This window comes from Crinia signifera, chromosome 4, assembly GCF_055691185.1.
Source record: "Crinia signifera chromosome 4, ASM5569118v1, whole genome shotgun sequence".
NCBI lineage: Eukaryota > Metazoa > Chordata > Amphibia > Anura > Myobatrachidae > Crinia > Crinia signifera.
Genome location: NC_139220.1, coordinates 225,554,589 through 225,574,084, shown reverse-complemented (window position 1 = coordinate 225,574,084; position 19,496 = coordinate 225,554,589). Strand labels below are relative to the sequence as shown.

At 44.7% G+C, this 19,496-nt stretch overlaps 1 protein-coding gene across 4 annotated transcripts in view; it reads right to left on the bottom strand.

Moving 5' to 3' along the window:
* Positions 1-19,496, bottom strand: part of WDR72 (WD repeat domain 72) — a 311,593-nt gene that overhangs the window by 283,337 nt on the left and 8,760 nt on the right. Inside the window, exons 1-2 of one of the 4 annotated variants that reach the window (XM_083183886.1) lie at positions 8,894-8,930; positions 8,176-8,394 (exon numbers count right to left, since the gene is read on the bottom strand). The exons of 1 other annotated variant lie outside the window; for it this stretch is intronic. The gene's annotated coding sequence lies outside the window, so the exon portion shown is untranslated. Of the gene's footprint in view, positions 1-8,175; positions 8,395-8,893; positions 8,931-19,496 lie in introns of those variants that run through there. 2 more of the 4 variants (XM_083183885.1, XM_083183884.1) reach the window with 2 other exon arrangements.

Here is a 19,496-nt window from a genome sequence, read left to right as displayed (position 1 = left end):
GTTAATTGTTAATTGTGCTCTGTTTTGATCTTCTGTCATTGTTATGTCTAGTTCTGTTTACCCTGTACTGTTCTAATGTGTTCTATATGTACGGCGCTGCGTACCACTTGTGGCGCATAAAAATATAATAATAATAATAGGTGAAGCTGCAGCACTACCCAACTCCCATGCACGAAACCTTGGTCCTTGTGTAGTTTAACGGTGGCACTCCCCTGCAGATCGCATCGTATCCAATTCATATGCAAACCTCGCCGGCGAATTGCATACGATTTTCATGCAATTTGTATACGATTCGTTCCGCGAATCGATTTAGCACACCCCCACTATCCACATCAGCCCAAAGTGTGGCGAGCGGATGCGGTAAGTGTCCTCCCAACCTGTTCATACCCCCACTATCTATGTAGGCGTGGAGTTGATTTTATAAAGTGTGGCGAGCGCAGTGAGCCACCGTGCCCAGAGCATCTGCCCCCCCCCCCCCCCCTGCAGTGCACATGGTTTTGTCCATTTGAGAAGGAATTTACCTCTGCGAGTGAATCAGAATAAGGGCCTTTGTGCAGTGTGTATGCAGCTTTTGTAACCATCTGCTTACTCAGGATAGCTGGTGCATGAAAGCTGGTGCATGAAATCTCTATCTGAAGTCTATGGTGTCTATGTATTAAGCCGTTAAGAGATAATGGGGCAGATGTATGAAGCTTTAACAAGAGATAAATCCAAGGGTGATAAGGAGAGATAAACATCCAGCCAATCACCTGCCAACTGTCATGTTACAGGCTGTGTTTGAAAAAAGTCAGTAAGGAGCTGATTGGCTGGACGTTTATCTCTCCTTATCACCCTTGCATTTATCTCTTGTTAAGGCTTAATACATCTGCCCCATTATGTGGATGGAGATAAAGTTCCAAACAGTCAACTCCAATCTGTCATTTTTAGATAGAATGTAACATGGCAGTTAGGAACTGATTGGCTGATCATTTATCAGTATTCACATCCAACATAGTAAGTATAAAGACTGCAATTCAAAATGTACTCATAAAATAAAGCAAATTTTCTATTTTTGAGGGGTGTAGATGCCCACATAGAACTGACCACACCCACACATCACAAGGCACACCTCCTCTGTATATTTCTGGCCACTCCCTCCCCGTGTTTTCATCTGACACCAGTGTTTCTCTTAAATCCCTCTCCTTCTGACTGCCGGCATCCCATATGTTGTGATCATCACTGCAAACCCCTGCAAAGCTGGGGGAAATTTACCAATATGAAAAAGCTCCGCGTCATAGCTCCGCCCCCGGACGCTGGTTTGAACTAACCAGCCCCGGGAACGAGAGAGTAGTAGAGTGGCAGGGATGAGAGGAGGAGGATCTGCCGCCGGAGAAGAGAAGACGGCGGAAGCCCTGGAAGGCAGCGGTCGTGTGCGAGGTACTGCTACACGCTGCCACCCGCCGGGCGAAGTGCAGAGCGACGGACACCGGAAGCCCAGGGGCAGCAGGGTGTAACGCAAAAGAGCTTGCCTCGGCCCCTGTTGCTCCGGTGATGACTTCAGGAAGACTACCCCGCACGTGTAGCTGGACCAGGCTTGGTCCAGCAGCTACCCCAGGACGGGTAAGTCCATGTGTGGGTCCCCTCCCTAGACCACCAGGTGTTCGGGCGGTAGGCCCGTGGGCCCAATTCAGGCACTAGGCCTGTGCGCATAATTGGGCATTAGGCCCCTTTGGTATAGTTGGGCATTAGGCCCTTAGGTTGGCTGTGCTGGGCATTAGGCCCATTTGTGATTGGGCATCAGGCCCATTGGTGTCCTGGGCTTTAGGCCCACAGAGTCGTGCAGCAGAGTCAGGCCCGTTGGCCTGGGTAGGCTGCAGCCGGGTCGTCTAGGCCTGTGAACCAGCACCGCTGGGGTCCTCCTGGCCCTCATCCAAGTAACTTAGTCCCTTGTGTACTAGGCCCAGACCCTCATAGGTCTGGGGCCTCTCAGTAGGATAAATCGGTCTGCGGCAATAGGCCACGAATTCAGGTTGCAGGTGGAGCGACGCTAGGCTGTGGCATCTAAGGATCCAGCGCTAGGTCGCAGGTTATGTAAGACCACTTCAGGCTGCAGGTTGCGCGGGCATTAGGCCACAGGCGCGTTGGCGTATTGCCCTGCCCCAGGGAGCAGGAGGTTACGTGAGTTCACTTTCAGGTGCCGGTATCCGCATCGGAAGCGTGACGGAAGACCAGTGGACGACTGGTGAGTGTAAACTGTGTTGCATCTGTTGTTGTGTTGTTTGTGCTCCTTCCCCTCCCCGGATCGTTCCCCCACCCAAGTTACACCCGCCGTGTTCCACAAGCGGGTGTAACCAGTCTGAGGCCATTAGTGCCTGTGATGAGCATCCCCTCCCCCCCCCCTCGGGGGATTCTCCTCCCCTGTTTCCCTTACAGGTGCAGTCGCTTCGGGAACCAGTGGAGCAAGAGGGAAGTACCGGGGCCATCGTCGGCCCGAAGGTGAGAGACGGAGCGCTGCAAGGTGAGTACGCGCAGCAAGCGTCAGCGTAGGCCACGCCCCGTGCCTCTTACACATTCACCTACAATACAGTATTTAGGGGCCTCATAGCAAAATCTTAAAAGAAACTCACCCCACGTCCTTTTCATGGATAAAGAGGAAATGAGAAAAGAGAGAGTGAGAAAGAGAGAGAGAGAGGGTGTTGGGGAGAAAGAGATACAAAGCAAGAAACAATGAGAGTTTCAGGGAGAGAAAGAGAGACAATATCAGAGGGAGTGATGGGAAAAGTGTGTGTGAGAAAGGGAGCGAGACAGTGTCAGGGAGAGAAAGAGAGAGAGAGGAGCAAGAATGGGAGAGTGTTAAGGAGAGAGAGAAAAGGTAGGAGGACTGAGCAGTAGAGACACTGCAGGTTCTAATTCCGGGTGGAATTAGCAAACCTTCTGTATTACATTTTTGAGAACTCATTTTCAGCTGGTTAGGTGCCTAAGGACTGGAGCATAGCAGAGGTAGTACCAATAGTCAAAAAAGGAAAAAGGGATTATAGACCTGTGAGCATAACATCAATAGGGGGGTAAATTATTTGAGGGAATTTTAAGGGATGGTATCCAAAAACATTTAGAGCTCTATAGTGTAATCAGTATCAACCAACATGGGTTTGTGAAAAATCGCTTGTGCCAAACAACCACCTAGATAATGGAAATGCTGTAGACGTGGTCTTCTTGTATTTTATTAAGGCTTTTGATTCCATTCCACATAATAGGTTGATAAATAAAATTGAGGATTTGGGCCTAGGGGTAAAGATTTGTAGATGGGTAAGAAGCTAGTATGATACCAGTACTGGAGTGCCACAGGGGTTAGTGCTAGAGCCCCTATTATTTAACATATTTATTAACAATACTGGGGTGGGTATACTCAGCAAAGAAAAGTAATAAGAACAATCAATGATGTCTCCACACTTCAGAGCAATCACTAGAAGAGTGGGCAAAAAATTGGAAACTGAGGTTCAATGTGGATAAATGCAAGGTTATGCAGCTTGGGAGACATAACCAGTGTGCTAGTTATAACCTAAGTGGGGTTGCTTTGGGTATTTTAGAACTGGAAAAGGATCTAAGAGTCCAAATTGACAAACTGGGGTGTAGTGCTCAGTGTCATGTAGCAACAAATAAGGCCAACAGGATACTAGCGTGTATAAGAAGGGGTATGGAGGCTAGGGACTCAAATGTAATTGGACAGACAGACAGAAGGGCAGATGGACAGACCCCATCTGAGACCATAGATGTTTAGATGTACAGACAGACATATGGATGGATGTACATAGCACCATATGGGGGCATAGATGGATGGGGGAACTAGATGGACAGTAGGGGTGAGGGTATCTCACTGTTACTGGATAATGTGGTATCAGTCCGCATCCTCGAGCTTTGCAGCACTTGTACCTCTACTGCTACCGCTACATATGCTTCCAAGTTCAAGAAGCGGCTCCGGTCACATATTAAGGGCAACTTCACGCCTCCCTCTTCCCTCCCAGCAAGTAAACTGCCAGGCTCCGAACCTGGCATGCAGCAGTACCAACCAGAAATAAAAAAATGCAAGAAAAATAATTGGAAAGGGTGCAGTGGTATTGCCTTCATATGCCCCCCATGCTGCCGAGCACCATAGCAGCTGCATCCCTGCACCATTTATAGTTCCCACTGGTATAGGCAATTTTTGGCCAAGTATATACTATGATTATTAATGAGAGAGTCAACATCGGATGTTCTAACAAGGGCACGCTGGTTCATTAAAGGATTTAAAGCCCCACCTGTACATGAACAAGTTGTAAAACTTCAAAGAAGCTGCATGGTTCATCTTTAACTAGGTTTATTAAAATACATGAAATAATAAATGGAAAGCGCAGTAGCACCACAGTGTGGCAGATCTGTGTCACAGTCACCTAAGGAAAAATAATGCAGAGCTAAAATCAATGTACCAAAAGCATGGATGGTAACATAATGTATTATTAATAATTATTAAAACATTGTGTACTATGGACTCATTTTATATAAAAGCACTGGAAAATAAGTTAATAGAAGACCAAATCAGAATTATTTTTCAAACATAGCTGTATTCACTAAAGACAATAAATACACCTAAGTTTTACTTTTAAGCAACCAACCAAGATTTGCCTTTCTGTATTGTTTTGTGTGCAGTTTACAGAGATTGGCACCTGGGAATATACAGCTGATGGGGGCACCGTTAATCTTAAATAACTGTATCGCATTAAGGTGTGTGACATTATGTTTATTCAGGGTTGCCGTCCCTCCCGGAATTTGCGGGAGTCTCCCGAAAATCGGGTCCCCCCTCCCGGCACCCGGAAGGGTGGGCAACCCTCCCGGAATCAGGAGGACCCCAACTGAGCCCCCCCGATCGCGGCATTTAAATGCCGCAATCCGTGGGTCTCAGAGGAGGGGGCGGAGCTAAAATGGCACAATCATGTCATTTTAGCCCCGCCCCCTCCATGGAGATCAGTTATTTAGTCTATTTGCCGTAATGGGGGCGGGGCTTAATGACGTCACTGTTAAGCCCCGGCCCCCAAACTCGTAATGAAAGATTCCTCTCCGGGCGGAGAGGAATCCGGAGAGGATTTTTTGCAAGTCGGCAACCCTGTGTTTATTGGGCATAACGGTATATGGTCTGCTTTCATTGTCTGTCTGTGTGTCAAGGGTTAGTGTGTCAGCATCTGTCAGTGTCCTTCTGTCCGTGTGTTAGAATTTGTATGCATATCAGTATGTGTGTTAGCATCTGTCTGTGTGTCAGCATTTGTGTGTCAACTTCCATGTGTAAGATTGTTAATATCTGCCTGCTTCTGTGTGTAATGTTTCAGTAGCTGTCTGTATTACAGTGTCAGCATCTGTCTATGTACCAGTGTCACCACCCCAGTCTGCCTCACAGCCCCAGTCAGCTTAATGGCAACCACACCCCCTTTTTGGGCCGGTGCTCAGTACTTGCCCCCTAGGCTAAAAGTTGCCAGTCAGCCCCTGCATGACACTAACAGACAGTCAGCCGCTGAGACTACCAAAGCTTGGCATCCGGAAGAGCTACTGCAGCTCCTGAACCACCGCAGGAAACTGAGTCTGAGGCCCAATGGAACCCTGCTAGTGAGAAGATATCATTGCAGGACGTTGGGTGAGATCAACGCAATGACAGTAATCTGGTACACGCCGGTGAGACTGTGAAATTGGTTAATGGTAGGGTGGTTACTGCTTTACCATCAGAGGATGTGCCATATTTTGTATTGAAAAATTATTTGTTATATTGTTTTACTACTTTACAGGTGAAGAGAGTAGATCAGTTGTTAGTTCCTTGAAAACTTTAGATGTATTAGAAGCTGCACATATGCATTTGTGGGTTAGCCATTTAGGGGAGGAGAACACACTCCAACGCATACAGTTGCGGTTCTTTTGGCCAGTCATCTATGCCTTAGTCAAGAGGTATTGTCAGGAATGCCCAGTGTGCCAGAAGACAGTCCCTCGGCCAGAGTTTAGGGCTTCACTGGTACCCCTCACTATCATTTTATGCCTTTAGAGTGAATTGGTATGGATCTGATAAGGCCAGTGGAAAAATCTGCCCAAGGGCACCAATACATACTAGTGGTAGTGGATTATGCCACCCGATACCCGGAGGCTATACCCCTGCGTAACATGAAATCTGGCACTACTGCACTATTGCTAGAGAGAGCTTGGGAAGACCAAGGTACTAGAGATGTGTAGGTTCTGATTTACTCTGATTTGAAATCAGAATCTTATTGACTATCGGCTGTCATGTGATTTGGGATAGCCAATAAGATCCTGCTTTGAAATCAGATTAAATCAGAGTAAATCATAATCTGCACATCTCTATAAGGTACCACATTTGTTTCCAAGCTTTTGAAGGATTTGTGCCAGTTGTTAAACGTAGACAGGATTACCACTTCAGTGCAACACCCACAAATAGATGGTCTGGTAGAAAGGTTTAGTCAAACCCTGAAACAAATAATAAAGAGGACAGTGTCTCAAGAAAAAACAAGACTGGGATTGCTCCTACCTTATTTGAGGTTTGCGGTAAGAAAGGTACCCCAATCCTCTACATGGTTTAGTCTCTTTGAGCTCCTCTATGGGAGACAGCCCAGAGGGTTTCTGGATTTATTAAAAGAAGGGTGGGACCAACAACCTTGTCAGGATCCTAACATTGCTCAGATTGTGTCCCAATTGTGCAACCGTTTAAAGCAGATTGCACCACTCATGAACAAACACATGGAAAAGCCCCCAAAATGTCCGAAGCAAAGTTATGTCATCACCGCAGTCAACTGGTCCTTTAAACCGGGAGACAAAGTGCTATAGTAAGTAATATATACATACCCTCCAACTGTACCGATTTTGCCGGTACAGTACCGTTTTTTTACGGTCTGTACCAGCAAAAAACAAAGTGTACCGATGTACCGAATTTCAGCCTGGTTCCAGCACCCGTTCCCAGTGGTCCTTTATGAGCCCCTGCCGGCTGTCAGCGTGAGTCGCGCTGACGTCACGCGACTCCGGCGCGTACACTCCCGCACTCCTACGTCGGCGCATGCTCTGCTGAGGCACCATGAAGCAGGAGGACTTCCGCACTCCTCCGCCGGTGCATGGTCTGCAGAGCATACAAGGCGCCACGGAGCAGGGGGACTCTGGAGCACCTGCGGTGGCTGGCGGGACAAAGTGAGAGGGGAGCAGTGAGCGGCACACAGTGAGTGGGCATATATATATATACACACACACACAAAAAAATGCCCAGTACACATTCGGAAAGTGGGTGTGACCACGCCCCCTTTGCCCATGGCCATGCCCCCTTTCTGTATGTGTACCAATTTTTGCCCTTCAAATGTTGGAGGGTATGTATATACTCCATGGTGGGGCCCTTATGACATCATAGAGGCGATAAGACCGGTCAGTTACAAGGTTTGACAGGAGGGTAGAATAAGGGAGGTACAAATCTACCATATAAACTTGTTAAAAGTTGTTAAAAAGGAAAGTGCCGGTCAGCCCTCTTTGGTGACTAAAAAGGTTCCAGAATGTCAGGTACCCATTGAAGTCACACTTAGTCCTGGTCAGAAACACGATGTGGTGAATTTGATGGCACAGTACAGTACCAAGATGCGTTTTCTGCCATTCGGGGAAGGCAAACAAAGGCCATATCGCATACCTGAGGCGAAGCGGGCAGCAGTAAAGCAAGAGGTGGAAGAGATGGAGTCTTAAAAACAGTATCCAGACAAATTAACATGTTCTAAACCAGAGGAAATTGCTTGGCAAGATTTAAGATGAGCTTTATGTACAGATCCTTGCAAACTCCTGATTTAAAAAAACATGATATTGAGCGCTGATTGTATAATATTCTGTACTGCAGCGATTCCAAAAAAGGGGGATAACCAAACCCCTTTTAAAACCAACCAAGCAAAAAGGAAAAAAATGGAGTAGCGCTGTACTGAGTAAACAATTATTTATTAAAAATTTTTATAATATCGTGGCCAACGATAAGACAAACAAGACTCACACACATTTAGGGGAATTTCCAAAAAGATAAAAAATTTAAATGTTCTTCGCAACTCAATTAGTATGGCTTTAGCAGTTAATAAATGCATGCATATTTGTATCGGAATCTCCTCTGTTATAATCAATTAGTATTGTTAGTAATTAATATTGAATGTGCACATTTTTCAACTTGCTCAATACTTCGGTGTATCCAGATATAACAGGGGGGATCCAGCTAATGGTCTCCGACTGCTGGTGCTGTCCTAGTTTGCGGTCTTTTCTGAGAACAATCAGAGGTCCAATCCTTAGCTTGTCCAGCCATACCCCGTGCCCTCTACGCGTTTTTCCACCTTTTGTCTGTTCAGCAGCTTCCTTGGGTGAATGATCATCATTCACCTGCTGAGGAAGCCGAAACGACATATGTACATTCGTAGTAGGCACCAAAGGTCAAAATAGACTGTGGTCTTGCTGGGAAGGGGCTTGGCCACAAATAGTAACCCCAATTCAAATGATACCACACAGTAATGTAACCTTATACCGATTCCTTCACACAGTAGTCCCGCTTATACAAATTATCTTACACAGTAAAGCTCCCTATTTACTGTATGTTATGCCACACACAAGTACCCATTATTCACATTATGCCACACATTAACACCCCTTATACATGTGATGCTACACAGTAGTGGGCCTAATTCAGCATCAGTTGTAGCTTGGTGAGAAATTCTAAAATCCCTATGCGTGATAATTGAATAATACATTCAATTATCATGCACCCTAAATGTAAAGGTGGAGAGTGTGTGTCCCAATAGAGAAAGGTTTCCTACAGTACCTTCATCCCTTTTTCATACTGTAGCATAGTTTTAGGTCTTCTGCACCTAACACACTGTTCACTTACACTCTCCTGGCTGCTTAACAGCTCCGCCTCCTCAGCAGAATGCAGCAGCTGGAAGGTGAAAAAACAATCACTGTGTACCACTAATAAGCACCAAAGCAAGAGGTACAGTACATCATTGCAGCTGCTGTTCCACCACCCCAGGGAGACCTGCGCTCTGTGTGAGGCACGCTCAGCACCATCCAAGTTACAGACCTAGGTACATTATAACATTCTTCCACTCAAATTAACACTGGAACATTATAAATAGTGGTGTGAAATTCAGACAAATTATGTAATTTATCTTAAAACATTATGTGACAATGGGCGGGATGTATTAACATACATCGCCGCCCTTCGCACTGCAGCCGCCGCGATGCTGCATCGGGTTGCGGTGACGGAGACCCCCGTGATACCTGTGATGCGGTCTGCCGGGGTCTCCGTCACCTCCCGGAGGCTGGCAGCGTCCCCCTGCGTCTCCTCCTCCCCCCTGAAGCCGGATGTCCTCCCAGCTGTCACACCAGGGGGGGGAGGAGATTTTGGAGGATGGGAGGGGGGGGCACGCAGACGTCGTACGGCGGGAGGCGAAAGAAGCCCATAGGCTTCTATAGGGTATCGCCACCCAGGGGGTGGCGATATACAGCCTTGCGAAAACGGGGCGGACGGGGATTGATACATAGGAAAATGCTGTAAAACGGGGGTTTTACGGCATTTACCCTTTTGTAAATCTCGCCCAATGTTAGAGTTTTAGTCAGTAGGGGACTGAATAATCACTGAGTGTGGGGTTTCTGATGGCATATAAAGGTTGTATGGACAGGTCTGATGGCATATAATGGGCATTTATCAGAGTTTCATGGCATACAGTATTAATGAGGCATTTAAAGGGTTTTCATGACATATTAGGGACATGTGGAGAAGTCTGATTTCACAAAGGGGGCTTTCTAACACACTAGCTCTGGAATCTTAGTATTTAGTGGTGTGAAGTTTATACAAATAACAACATTTATGCTTATGCCTCCTGATTTCTTAAAATACACTGGGAAATAAAATATGTAGAGATACTAAATGTACAGATGCAGCAGCAGCTTCTACCTGCCGTCTTTTCCCTGCCGCTTGGTCCCTGGCAGGGTTCTGACACATTTATAATGCAGTTGACAGGCATTGGGCCCAACGCTTGTACAGTAGTGGTGACAGTACTGTGCATGAGTAAAAGCCCATCGGCTGCAGCCCATGGGAGCCAACTAGGGCTGATGATCAGGCATTGAGTCGCTTCCTACAAGAAACCAGCTTTCTGCTAATTGCAGCCCAGACTGTCAGTCCCAGAGGGAGGGAACATCTTCCAATGGTACTGCCTGTAGTATCTGTGGTTGAGAGGCTTCCAATAGGAAGTCAGTACTAGGACAGGGAAAAAGGGGGGTTTATCCATTAAGCAAATGATCAAAAAAAACATCTGTGCAGCACTGCAGACAGATATTCTTCTAGGATTAAGGACCACTACAAAATTTAGCTACGAGAGAATCTAGCTACCTGTAAGTACCTGTATAGAAAGAAGAGACATAGGGGGGGGGGGGGGCAAAATGTAATAGGATGAGAGAATAAGAAAGTGAGAGATTTGGTAAGAAATCTTTTTTTTTAAAGCAACTATCATTTTACACTGCAAAACCAGTTTGATTTTGCAGTGTAAATGATTGACGCTTTAAAAAAAACCTGGAGATTTCTTACTAAATCTCTCACTTTCTGATTCTCTCATCCTATTACATTTCACCTCCTGTCTTTTCATTGGCGATACACATATTTTCTTCAACAAAAATATAGATTTATTCAGGAAACATCCTTTAACAAGGCTACAGTGAAACATCTGTGTGAGATGGAATGATGCATTTTACCTCCAGACTTCATACGTAGAAAGTTAAATCTTTGTAAAGTTAGCTTCAGTACAGTTTAAAGTATATTTTATATTTTCATCAATCTATTTTTTCTTAGATCATTCTGAAATGTGTGTAATGAATACTGTCCTCTTGGATGACAGTGCTGGGTATGCATTGGATATTTATATTGTAGCATCAACCCATCACCTGCAGACACCCTATAAATTCCTAGTATTCTGGCATGTCATTACTGTACAGTGCCTATGTTTACTCTTTCAAAACCTTCTACCTTTCAATTTATGAAAGCCTGGGATTAGGAATGATGAAGGGCCAATGACTAATGCTGGGGACACGTCTATGCCTCCTTGGTTATTCTTGCAAATTGTAACGGAATATGCTTCTGCTAATGTATATTGGTAAATGTGAATGATAAGAATAAAAGTCGAGCTTCCCATATCTGAAAATCCAATATCTGAAATCTACATATTTTTTTTTAGCCTGACTGTGATAGTGACATTTTTGGTTTCTTATGGTTCAATGTGCCCAGTTTGTTTAATACACAAAATTATTTAAAACCTTGTATAAAATACCTTCAGACTACGGGTCTAATGCTTGTTTGTAGGCAAATACATATGAATCTGCATTTTTGTAGGTTATGGATCGACTAATCATGGCAAGTGAAGCCATTTCCATTACACCCAGGATTCACCTCTTCCAGTTTGTGGCCTGCACCTACCATTTTCTCCACCACTGCGATGGCAGTCTACTCTTAGGAGGGGGAACGCCATCCCCCTACAACTACCAATGGCATCCACAGAGGTACCTGGAACCACACAGGTTGTGCTGACCTTCACTCAAACACCAGGGTAATAGAGGAACAAACACTCTGCTACCTATATCAGCATAGCAGCTGGACTTATATCCAATTAGGTGAATATTTCTCTTTTTTCCTTTATTGATTTATGAGACTATTATGTTTTTATTGCACATTTATTAAATGTCCCCCTTTTTTAGCAATCACCTGGTCATTTCTATTAGTGCAGTTACCACTAATTATTAATTTACATTAACAAAAATGTAGATAACAAAAACTGCTGCTATTACACTGATTAGCGTACTACCAGTTAATACATTTCATTTACAGCAACAGTCTTCTGAATCAATACGACTTAGGTCAACTGCTAAGCCAAATGTCACCATCAGTAGACAGCAGCCAATATTGTACTTTGCATTTTCATTATTTATTATTCCCAGCTTACATAAAGAAATCTTGGATCTACAATCCTGGCACATAACATTTTATACAGAATTTTACTGTACACACTACTGAAGCCTTGCTGTCTGTCTCCATTACATACCTGTCTGTCCCACTCACTACCTGATCATCATTCGGAAAATAAAAACACTGAATATGTGAAATTATGGGGTAAATGTACTAAAACGGAAGTTCTATTGAAGATGAGTTGTTGCTATTTATTTAGCACCTTTAAGTTATTAGATTGACCAGGGGTTCCCAAACTTTTTAGAATCATGGCACCCCATAGTATCAGAATTTTATCCATGGCACCCCTAGGCCAAAAGTTTGATATGGAAATTTTTGATAAATTGTATATTAAATAAAATGTGTCTATATAACATATTTAGTTTTATTTATGTAGTGATGGACAAGATTTGCTTCTGTTTGTCCAAATAATATAGGACTGGCAGCCACAGCCACTGATATTTCACATCACATTAACAATTATTAATTTGAATTGGTCTTGGACCACCAACATGAGGCACCCCTGCAAGGGATCTGAGGCACCCCAGGGTGCCATGGCACACAGTTTGGGAATCACTCAGATAGACTCTGATTGATTGCTATGGGCAACATCCCATCTTCAATAGTAAATTTTTACCTACAGTCAGAGGCGTAGGGAGGGCGGAGCCACCGGAGCTCATGCGCCGATTGTCAATTGGCACCGCCGGCAGCCCCCCCCCTCCCTCCGCAAATGATCCAGTGCATCGTACTATACAGGGCATCACAATGTGGGTGCGGGGGTGCGGCTATTAGCCGCACTCACATCGCACCCCACCTCCGGCTGCTGCGTGGACTCGCCCCCCCCTGCCCCCCACCCCCCGCTGGGCAAGCTCCAGCAATCTCCAATGAAAGCCCGGCTTGCTGCCCGGCACGCACCTGTCACTCACTGTGCAGGGGCACAGGAAATACGCAGCGCCTGCGGGTGGACATCATCAGCCGGAACTCTGGAGCAGTGGCGTAATTGTATGGCAGTCAGAGACCCCGTGGAGGAGCCACCACCAGCGGGGTCTGCAGGAAGCACCTTCAGACACTGCTGCCCCATGACTGTGAGGCTCACTGCTGTGCCCGGGTCCGTGTTACACGGTTCACCCACCTAACTGCCCACCCTGCGCTTGATCACATGAGTGACAGTCAGCCTCCTGTCCTGGCCTGCGTTTGAATATGATGACCTATGCGCGCCGCGTACAGTGTGGCGCCCACCTGTACTGAACAATAGCCGCCTTTGAGAGTTTTCCTCCTTGACGAGCTGAGGCATGTGAAAGTGCAGAGGTTAGAAGTCCCCCCTTTCACGGAGAGCAGTGGCAGCATCCTAATGCTGATCCTAATGGTGAGTTGCAACTCATCATAGGCTCCTGCAGACAGTGCATTTTTAGCTGATGTTGATAAACTTGTAAACTTGGGGTTTGGGGGATTCGTGGTGCCGGGGGGGGGGGAAGGGGGGTATATATCTGTATATATATATTTATTTATGTACAGCTGTCAGCATCTTATATAGCGCAGCAGGTTTCGTTACAGTGTCTTATATAGCGCAGCAGATTCCGTTACAGTGTCTTATATAGCGCAGCAGATTCCGTTACAGCGTCTTATATAGTGCAGCAGATTCTGTTACAGTGTCTTATATAGCGCAGCAGATTCCGTTACAGCGTCTTGTATAGGGCAGCAGATTCCGTTACAGTGTCTTATATAGCGCAGCAGATTCCGTTACAGTGTCTTATATAGCACAGCAGATTCTGTTACAGCGTCTTATATAGCGCAGCGGATTCCGTTACAGCGTCTTATATAGGGCAGAAGATTCCGTTACAGTGTCTTATATAGCGCAGCAGATTCCGTTACAGTGTCTTATATAGCGCAGCAGATTCTGTTACAGTGTCTTATATCACGCAGCAGATTCCGTTACAGCATCTTATATACCGCAGCAGATTCCGTTAGTGACTTATATAGTGCAGCAGATTCCATTACAGTGTCTTATATAGCGCAGCAGATTCCGTTACAGTGTCTTATATAGCGCAGCAGATTCCGTTACAGTGTCTTATATAGTGCAGCAGATTCTGTTACAGCATCTTATATAGAGCAGCAGATTCCATTACAGTGTCTTATATAGCGTGGCAGATTCCGTTAGTGACTTATATAGCGCAGCAGATTCCATTACAGTGTCTTATATAGCCCAGCAGATTCCGTTACAGTGTCTTATATAGCGCAGCAGATTCCGTTACAGTGTCTTATATAGTGCAGCAGATTCTGTTAGTGTCTTATATAGCGCAGCAGATTCCGTTACAGCATCTTATATAGAGCAGCAGATTCCGTTACAGTGTCTTATATAGTGCAGCAGATTCTGTTACAGCATCTTATATAGAGCAGCAGATTCCATTACAGTGTCTTATATAGCGCAGCAGATTCCGTTAGTGACTTATATAGCGCAGCAGATTCAGTTACAGTGTCTTATATAGCACAGCAGATTCAGTTACAGCGTCTTGTATAGCGCAGCAGATTCCGTTACAGTGTCTTATATAGCGCAGCAGAATCCGTTACAGCGTCTTGTATAGCACAGTAGATTCTGTTACAGCGTATTATATAGCGCAGCAGATTCAGTTACAGCATCTTGTATAGCGCAGCATATTCTGTTAGAGCGTCTTATATAGCGCAGCAGATTCCGTTACAGGTTCTTACCAGGGGGGGGGGGGGGGGGGGGGGGGGCGCGAAATATGCCCTTGCTCCGGGCACCATGGCACCTAGCTACACCGCTGCCTACAGTATGTTTCTCAGTGAGCGTTATAGGATCATCCTAAATTAAATCCCTCTATTATTACTTAATGGTGGTATATGGAGTTATGAAGTAGAGCTGAATCTCTTCAGGCTTGACTTCAAAACCAACCCTAATATTAAGTGTAGGGACGGTGCAGTCACTATTGATGGTTGCCATCGATGGCGATTCTGCAACCAGCCATTGATAGTCATAAACTATCTGATGGACAACCATCGATGGTCATCCATTATCTTTGACTGAATCACCCATGGGCCAATCAGAACTCAGGGGCGGGACTTCTGGATGTCGGGGGCGGAGCTATGCTCAGTTTCCTGGCATCTTGAAGAAAAAAATGAAACATCAGTTCTCCTTTGCCATCGATGTAGGGAAACCATCTGGTTCTCCCACATCGATGGCAAAAGTATTCAATATTGGCCATAAACCATCGATGATTTCAAATCATCGATGGTCAATGGCAATCCCTAAATAAGTGCAAAGCCCAACATGTTTTAGTGCTATTCTACATTTTGAGGTCAAACTCATGGAGAAGGTCACTGTACATAACACTATGCAACAGACAGGTATTTTATAACTGCAGACACAGAAATGCAGATTTTTAAGGTGGCCATACACTTAAAGATTTATTGTCAGATCTGGCTGGTTGACAAACTGTCATTCAGATATTACCAGATATGTACGTGTATGGCCAGCTTTAGTTTGCAAACTTTCTATACATACTTGTGCACATTACATTAATCACTAGGCAGGTATTGCTTACAGGTGAATTATTTACAGAAAACATGGCTAAACCTAGAGCTAGAAAACTAAACAAATATACTCACAATGTCAAGCAATAAAACATATAGCCTAAGCCATCACACGCAGACAGGAAAACAGATAGAATTTTCCAAAAGAATGCAACAGGCTCAGGTGCTTCCTTGAGATGTCATATCTACTCACCTACAGTGCCTTTTGACTTTGGGGTAAAACAGGCACTTGCGCTAAAGCACGCTGAATTACTTTGGATGATGGTTCTAGATGCTGTTTACATAATTACTTTCAAGGAGGTAACATTTCTGCAAGGGGTCCTCCATGTTTCAATTACATTTGACACCACAATTTCTGATGGCAGCCCAGGTAGGGATGCCGGCATTCAGAATACTGATGAACCACAATCAGTGGCCAGAAGACCAGTGAACGAATGCCAACATCAAAGAGGATACTGGAGCCAGTATCCCAACTGCCGGAATCCAGAATGCTGGCATCCCAATCGTAAGTATGCGGGTGTGTTAGGATTAAGGTTAGAGTTAGGCTGCGGGGTGGGAGGGTTAGGGTTTGGCACTTAGAAGGTGGAGGCTGTTGGGTATTATAGGTGGTAGAATAGCATTATTAGGCAGTATCAAGGATTGTTCGGGTTGGGCTTCACGGGGTTGGATTAGACTATGGGGGAGAGTTAGGGATAGGAAGGTGCAGGAAAGTATGCTTACCAGACTCCTGTTGGGATTCCCTCCAGCAGGAAGCCGGCTTTCCTATTCTAACCGCTGGCATCCCAACCTCTATTGTTGTTTTTTGTTACCCTGCATTCTGTGAAGTCAAATTTTAACTGCATTCCAATGTGGACCATTGTATTAACTGCAAGGTTCATGACTACAGAGAACTACAGCCCCCACAAGGCACCAGAGCATGAGCAGTTATAGAATTTCCCATTAAAGGAGAGGAGGAGGATTAGAAAAGTCTATGATTTTGGAGGCGTAGGAACCTGTGTATAAGAGAAGTTATTGTTGAAAACAGTGAAACAAAGGATAGACAGGAACTTGCAGTGTCACAGGAAACATAGAAACCTAGAATTTGACGGCAGATAAGAACCATTGGGCCCATCTAGTCTGCCCCTTTTTTATTCTTCAGTTAATCTTAACCCTTTTTAATCCTTATTTCTTTGTAAGGATATTTATATGCCTATCCCAAGCATGTTTAATAGGTAGTTCCAATGTATGCTGTAACCTTCTGCTTAGGAGAAGCTGGATCTGCCAAGTTAGCGAGAGTAAACCATTTTGCTATACCTAAGTATCTATTTGGTATGCTATACAGTGCTGCAATGGTATTATTTAGGGAAAGACATTTTATTTTCTTGTACAATTTAGCAGCCTTCGCATAAACAGAGATTCAAACATGGCTGGAATTACCACCAATCAAGTCATTTAAGAAAATCTAACATGCCATAAGTGCCCTAGACAATGACATTTAAGAAAGAGACATTCAGTTCTAAAAAGGGACATTCTTAAGCTTGATATGTACCATTTTTAGAGATATACTCAGATATTTTAGTATAGTAAATAGGTTTGTAGAAAACAATTCTCTAGTAACATTGAATAGGTATTTAGGATTGTTTGCATAGATACCATGTGTACTAAAATGTGTCATTGTCATCTACGATGTGTTAAACGTTGCAATACAAAGTGAATGTTATTCTACAGTATCTATGATTGTGATAATATGATATTTAGATATATACTATATCCTATTCAAGAATACACTGCCAATTAAACCTTTTAATGAAGTGCCTCCTCCTATCATCCTTGGTGGGGTTCTTATAAATAAGTACAGCATAGATGTTGCATAATTATCATCTGGCATTTGGCCTGTGTGATGAGACCTCTGCCTCTCTGCTGTGGTGTGGGGAAAAGGAATAGCAAGACAGACAAATAGTAGTGCCAGGGCAAGAGATATTCCTGATGACACACTGAAATCTGGTAACTATGGGGAATGGGATGGGGTGTGGCTGTGCACTTGTGGATGTACTGTATAGATGTGTCCAAATCAATACAAATAATTAATAGAAAAATGGACAAATTACGGTACTTGTTTCCTAGCACGGCGCCACCGATTTTGATTGTATCCATCGGGTCGGAAAAATCGCGTCGATCGCATCGCATGCCAACCAAATCGCATGTGATGCGATCGACGCGATCGACCCGATTTTTACATTGGAATCAATGTAAAATGGTCCCTGAGACCCGATTTTACCTTGATTTCAATGTAAAAAGCCCCAAAACCCCCAATTTTTATACTGAAATCTGGTAACTATGGGGAATGGGATGGGGTGTGGCTGTGCGCTTGTGGATGTACTGTATAGATGTGTCCAAATCAATACAAATAATTAATAGAAAAATGGACAAATTACGGTACTTGTTTCCTAGCACGGCGCCACCGATTTTGATTGTATCCATCGGGTCGGAAAAATCGCGTCGATCGCATCGCATGCCAACCAAATCGCATGTGATGCGATCGACGCGATCGACCCGATTTTTACATTGGAATCAATGTAAAATGGTCCCTGAGACCCGATTTTACCTTGATTTCAATGTAAAAAGCCCCAAAACCCCCCATTTTTATACTGAAATCTGGTAACTATGGAGAATGGGATGGGGTGTGGCTGTGCGCTTGTGGGTGTACTGCATAGATGTGTCCAAATCAATACAAATAATTAATAGAAAAATGGACAAATTACGGTACTTGTTTCCTAGCACGGCGCCACCGATTTTGATTGTATCCATCGGGTCGGAAAAATCGCGTCCATCGCATGCCAACCAAATCGCATGCGATGCGATCGACGCGATCGACCCGATTTTACCTTGATTTCAATGTAAAAAGCCCCCAAACCCCCCATTTTTATACCAAAGCCCCCTCATGTTTGAAATGCCCCCCCATTGTTAACGCCACCCCACTATTGATGCCAACCCGAAGCATGGTGTGCGCTGCGAGCCTGCGAGGGGCGGCGGTACGCGTCCTCCGACCTTTTCGTACCCCTACTATCCACGTCGGCGTGGAGTTGATTTTATAAAGTGTGGCGAGCGCAGCGAGCCACCGACCCCGAAGCGTGGCGAGCCCCGCGAGGGGACGCGGATACCTTCACAGGTATCCGCGTCCCCTCGCGGGGCTCGCTGCGCTCGCCACGCTTCGGGTTGGCGTCAATAGTGGGGTGGCGTTAAAAATGGGGGGGCATTAAACATACTTTTTTAAACATATTCAATGTGAAATGGCCCATTTCACATTGTCACCTATGTAAAATCGGGTTGATCGCGTTGATCGCATTATAATGGCCCGCGACCGACGCAATCAACCCGATTTTCACTTTAAAAATAATTTAACATTGTTCCCTATGGGAAAATCGCGTTAATCGCGTCGGTCGCATCGCGGCCCCTTATTAGGGGCCGCGATGGACGCGATCAACCCGATTTTGTCTTTCACCGGTAAATTAGCTGTTAATTGACAGAAAATCGTGTCCATCGCGTTGATTGAATGCCTTAAGTGCCTTAAACTTAAGGCATACAATCAACTAGATGGGCGCCGTGCTAGGAAACAAGTACCCAAATTACAGGTAAAAGCTGCAGTAAAAATGTGGGTACTTCACCACATATATAAAATTGAAAAAACAGAGAAAGAGAGAATATACTGTGCTATAATGCCACTTTATAGGTCATTAGTACGGCCTCATCTGGAATGCTGTGTCCAGTGCTGGAGACCATATCTTCAGATGGATATAAATACATTGGAGAGTGTACAAAGAAGGGGAACTAAAATGGTCTACATCACTAAACTTACCTGGATAGACTAAAAGATCTTAACATGTATAGTTTGGAGCAGAGAAGGGAAAGGGGGGACATAATAGAAATCTTCAAATATAGGGTTTTAACATAGTACAGGAGGGAAATTTTC